General features: G+C 50.3%; 1 pseudogene; it reads left to right on the top strand.

The window, feature by feature from the left end:
* The first annotated feature begins 1,572 nt into the window (after window positions 1–1,572).
* LOC710138 (inosine-5'-monophosphate dehydrogenase 1 pseudogene) lies at window positions 1,573–3,109 on the top strand (annotated as a pseudogene).
* The last annotated feature ends 2,538 nt before the right edge of the window (window positions 3,110–5,647 follow it).

Consider the following 5,647-nt stretch of genomic DNA (forward strand, 5'->3'; position numbering starts at 1 on the left):
GGAGTAGGAAATCGGAATGAGTCAGGGTGGACAATGAATCAGGGTGGAGTAGGTAATTGGAATGAGTTAGGGTGGAGTAGGTAAATGGAAAAGATTGCTTTATGTGGAAGTAAAGTTTAAAAGTAGAAGGCAGAGAATTGAACATATTGACATATTAATTCTTTGAAGAGAAATGTATAACTCGTATTTAACAACTTCCTCCTCTTGCATTTTTCCTTACAGCTTTCTCTTCAAACTCCTTTAACATGTCTTTGCTTAGTTGCTCTGCTTGATTTTCCAAAAGAAGGAGCTTCCCTGGTTAAGGTGGAGAATAGTTAAGGGAGGTCTTAGTAAGTGCTGTTTCTATGAGCCTATGCACCAACCCACAGATGCATGATATGACACAGCACCCAGCAAGAATAAGTACACCTATTATGGCTACGAGGGAGTGAAGAATGGAGGCTATTATTCCTTTCTATTTACCGAACCACTTTTCTATCCACCCTGTAAAGTGGTCATTTACCCCTGAGTCGCTGGCTAACTCATTGGATAGAGCAGTCAGACCTTGCAATGCCTTTGTTTTACTTCCATTAGGGGCCGTGTTGTTTGGGATGAAGGTGCAACATTGAGTTTTAATCATGACGCAAACTCTTCCTCTTTCTGCTAATATCATGTCTAAGGCTATCCTATTTTCCCAAGCCGTCTGGCTAGTAGCCTCTAATTGCTCAGCTATTCCTTTAATAGCATCTCTAGTGTAGTTAATAAATCGCTGTTGGTTGTAATAATGTAGTTTATCCAATCTACATTTTTATTAACTGTCACCCACCAAAATATTGACTCAAATCCTGCAGCTATTTGATTTTGGACTTTAAGTTGATCTTGTATTCCCCGTGGGACTCCAATTGGGTCTAAATAGACGTGAGAGTCGAAAGACCCATAAGGGGTTTCTCTTGCTTTATGATGTCTTATTTTTCCTTCCTCTGGTTGATGAAATGCCAGGGTGAAAGGGATAGCCAACTGGACTAAAGCACAAGTACCACTCCAGTTATTCGGCAGTGTCCAGTAAAGGTCCACCACAATACCATCACCCATCCTCTCGGGGATTAACAAGGGCTGACTGATTGATAAGCTCCTGAAAATTCTTGGCCACGCGGTGACTCACGCCTGTAATCCCAGCACTTTGGGAGGCTGAGGCGGGTGGCTGAGGCGGGTGGATCACGAGGTCAGGAGATCGAGACCATCCTGGCTAACACGGTGAAACCCCGTCTCTACTAAAATTACAAAAAAAAAAGTTAGCCGGGCGTGGTGGCGGGCGCCTGTAGTCCCAGCTACTTGGGAGGCTGAGGCAGGAGAATGGCGTAAACCCGGGAGGCGGAGCTTGCAGTGAGCCGAGATTGCGCCACTGCACTCCAGCCTGGGCGACAGTGTGAGACTCCGTCTCAAAAAAAAAAAAAAAAAAAAAAGAAATTTCTTAAGCTCGAGCCTGCCGGTCCTGCGGCAACAGCGTGGCTACGGTGCAGCAGCAGCAGCAGCAGCAGCAGCGGCTGGCAGCCACGCAGGTGTTTATGTCAGGTGGCTGGGTCTCCGGGCGGCATGGCGGACTACCTGATCAGCCGCAGCACCTGCTACATGCCCAAGGACCGGCTCACCGCGCAGCAGCCCTTCGCTAGCACCCACAGCCTCACCTGCAACCACTTCCTGATTCTCCCAGGACTCATAGACTTCATAACTGATAAGGTGGACCTGAGCTCAGCCCTGACCTGGAAGATCACGCTGAAGATGCCACTCATCTCCTCCCCCCATGGACACTGTGACAGAGGCTGACATGGCCATCGCGATGGCTCTGATGGGAGGTATCGGTTTCATTCACCAAAACTGCACCCCGGAGTTCCAGGCCAAGGAGGTGCGGAAGGTCAAAAGGTTTGAACAGGGCTTCATCATGGACCCCGTGGTGCTGAGCCCCTCGCACACTGTGGGTGATGTGCTAGAGGCCAAGGTGTGACATGGCTTCTCTGGCATCCCCATCACTGAGACAGGCACCATGGGCAGCAAGCTGGTGGGCATCGTCACCTTCCGAGACATCGACGTTCTTGCAGAGAAGGACCACACCACCCTCCCCAGTGAAGAGATGACACCAAGGACTGAGCTGGTGGTGGCTCCAGCAGGTGTGATGTTGAAAGAGGCAAATGAGATCCTGCAGTGTAGCAGGAAAGGGAAGCTGCCTGTCGTCAGTGATCGCGATGAGCTGGTGGCCATCATCGCCTGCAAAAACCTGAAGAAGAACCGAGACTACCCTGCGGCCTCCAAGGAGTCCCATGAGCAGCCGCGATGCGGGGCAGCTGTGGGCACCCGTGAGGATGACAAATACCGCCTGGACCTGCTCACCCAGGTGGGCGTCAATGCCACAGTCTTGGACTCTTCCCAAGGGAGCTCAGTGTATCAGATCACCATGGTGCTAACAGAAGTACCCCCACCTCCAGGTGACTGGGGGAAACATGGTGACAGCAGCCCAGGCCAAGAACCTGATTGACACTGGTATGGAAGGGCTTGGCGTGGGCATGGGCTGCAGCTCCATCTGCATCACCCAGGGTGTGATGGCCTGCGGTCAGCCCCAGGGCACTGCTGTGTACAAGTAGGCCGAGTATGACTGGTGCTTTGGTGTGCCTATAATAGCCGATGGCAGCATCCAGACTGTGGGGCACATGGTCAAGGCCCTGGCCCATGAAGCCTCCACAGTGATGATGGGCTCCCTGCTGGCTGCCACCACGGAGGTCCCCAGTGAGTACTTCTTCTCAGATGGGGTGTGGCTCAAGAAGTACCAGGGCATGGACTCACTGGATGCCATGGAGAAGAGCAGCAGCAGCCAGAAACAATACTTCATTGAGGGGGATAAGGTGAAGATTGCGCAGGATATCTCCAGCTCCATCCAGGACAAAGGGTCCATTCAGAAGTTCGTGCCCTACCTCATAGCGGGCATCCAGCATGGCTGCCAGGATACTGGGGCCCGCAGCTGTCTGTCCTTTGGTCCATGATGTACTCAGGAGAGCTTAAGTTTGAGAAGCGGACCATGTTGGCCCAGATTGAGGGTGGCGTACAAGGCCTGTGCTCTTACGAGAAGTGGCTGTACTGAGGACAGGGGTGGAGGCCGAGATGCTGGAGGGGGCGCACCCCAGTGTCCACCTTCGGGCACAGTCTCCCTCCATAACTGAGTGGTCCACAGATTTGCACTCTGGGCTCCCCAGCTCCTTTCCAGGGAGAGAGGAGGGGAGGTCCAGAAGGGTCTGTGGCCCCTCACTGGGCATCCCCTGCAGAGTCAGGACTGCTCTCTGGTCCAGGCTGCCCTGGGAGACCGACCAAGCCCAGTCAGCTGGGTTCTTAGGCCCTGTGCCTGCCTCAGGTCTTTCTTGCTGCAGCCTGCTTCAGCCTGGCCCCCACCCCAGGGGCAGGCAGCCCCTCCTGGCTTCTCCTGTAGGGCACCTCCCTGCCCCCAGCCCCCCAGGAAATGGTGCTCTCCTGGCCCTGCCTCTGGCCCTTCCTGGGCCGCTGCTCCCTCATGTGGCACTTCTGAGCTCCTGACCTAGGCCAAGGGGAAGTCTCTGCCCCCTTCCCCGGCCCTGGGCTGCCCTCAGGTCCTGCTCCTCAGGCCACTTCCCTGTCCTTGTCCCTGGGGAGGAGGCTGCCCTGGTCATGACCACCTGCCTGTCATTCCTGACTCACCACCATCCCCAGGTGTACTGTTCCTGCCCTCTCCTCAGCTGCAGTTGAAGGCTTTAACTTTGCACACTTTGGGATCACAGTTGCATCATTGACTATTAAATGATTGGAATAAATCAAGCAGGTATCAAGAAAGAAAGAAAGAAAGAAAGAAAGAAAGAAAGAAAGAAAGAAAGAAAGAAAGAAAGAAAGAAAGAAAGAAAGAAAGAAAGAAAGAAAGAAAGAAAGAAAGAGAAGGAAGGAAGGAAGGAAGGAAGGAAGGAAGGAAGGAAGGAAGGAAGGAAGGAAGGAAGGAAGGAAAGAAAGAAAGAAAGAGAGGGAAAGGAAAAGAAAAGAAAAGAAAAGAAAATTCTTAAGCTCACTGTGTCCCTTCAGGTCTCCAAGGAACGCTAAGTTTCCTCCCTGTCATGGGAGACATGAAGTGAACTTAGTGTTGGGAAACGGAAGCTGGATGGCCTTCGGTGGCTGACCTGCAGGGTATCAGACTTTGGGATATAGCAGAGAGAGAGCTTGGCACGACTTGTTACCCCAGGCTGTAGAATCCTGGAAAAGAACTACCATGCAACCCATGCCTGGGAGACTGGAGGACAAACCTAGTGGAAAGGGAACAATCTGGGCCTCTGGCCTGCCATGCACACAAGCATAACAATTGCTTTTGTTTAACGTGCAGATGGAATATTTGATCCATTCCAACCAGGCATGTACATCTTAGTATCCTGTCTCAACTGCCAAAGTTTGTTTTAAGTCTTTAACTTCTACCATCGCTATCTTGGCCTTGTCGTTAGATGGAGGAGGAGCAATGGTTCCGTTGTGACAGGTTTTGGAAAAAGGCTTAGAGGAAGGTGCAGGTGGTGGGGGATCAAAGAAATGCATTTCAAAGAATCCAATAGGGTCTGTCCCTGAAACCTCAGCCTCCATACCATAAAACTGGCTTAAAGAAGAGAACCGGTTTAGAAAAGGGGAAGAACTTTGGGGGCTCAAGATAATAACCTGTATAGGATTGCACTGGTTTAGTTGACAGTTGCGGGGGGCTGTCCCTTTAGTAAAATGAATGTATGGTTTTAGGAAACTACAAAAACTGGTTGGGACAGTCCATCCTTGTTCTTTGGTGGTCAACAGAATGTTGGACCAACTATGGCACAAAAGCTGTACATGAAGGGGGCAAGATAAAGACCTGGTTGCCACTAGGGTCTTTATCGAAATCTCCCCAGATTAAATGGTCCCAATTCACTAATGCCCAGTCTGAGGAGAGCCAGGAGGCACAGAGGTACTCTTTTAAAGTAGAGGGCTGTCTTTGACTTAACAAGTCCCCAGAGGGACTTGGCAAGCAGCAAAATGCAAGCACCAAATGCAATAGTTCAAGGCAAAATCGACTTGGTTATGTTAATAACTAGATGGTCAGCAATAGAGCGAGGAAAGAAGAAAGACTATTAGAGTAGATGAAAAAGAGTTAAATTTTTCTTAGCTTTAGTTTGGTAGGGTTTTCCCCTGGGACTATGGCCCACAACTCTGGAGGGGGTGGCACTTTCTTGACTCGGGTGTGGTGAGTCCACCCTGTCTGCTGTGCGGACGGTGGTTTCAGTAGTTAGGAGCACTAAGTAAGGACCTTCCCAGGCTGGCTCAAGCTTTTACTTTTTCCAGCTCTTAATGAGGACATGCTCCCCAGGCTGATGTTGATGCACCAGGAACTCCAAGGGCGGCGCCTATGCTAATAGACCTTTAGTTTTAAGATAAGAGAAAGCAGAAGTAGACCAAGTATATAATTTTTAAGGAATTGATCTTTTGTTTCAAAGGTAGGAATATCAGCAGTGGAGTGCAAATAAGGTAATCCGTAGAGCATCTCATAAGGAGAAAGACCAATATCTTTCCGTGGTGCAGTTTGAATTGTCAGCAGGGCAATAGGAAGACACTTGGTCCATGACAATCGAGTCTCGAAAACTAATTTGGTTAAGTC

The sequence above is a fragment of the Macaca mulatta genome, chromosome 3, assembly GCF_049350105.2.
Source record: "Macaca mulatta isolate MMU2019108-1 chromosome 3, T2T-MMU8v2.0, whole genome shotgun sequence".
Classification (NCBI taxonomy): Eukaryota; Metazoa; Chordata; class Mammalia; order Primates; family Cercopithecidae; genus Macaca; species Macaca mulatta.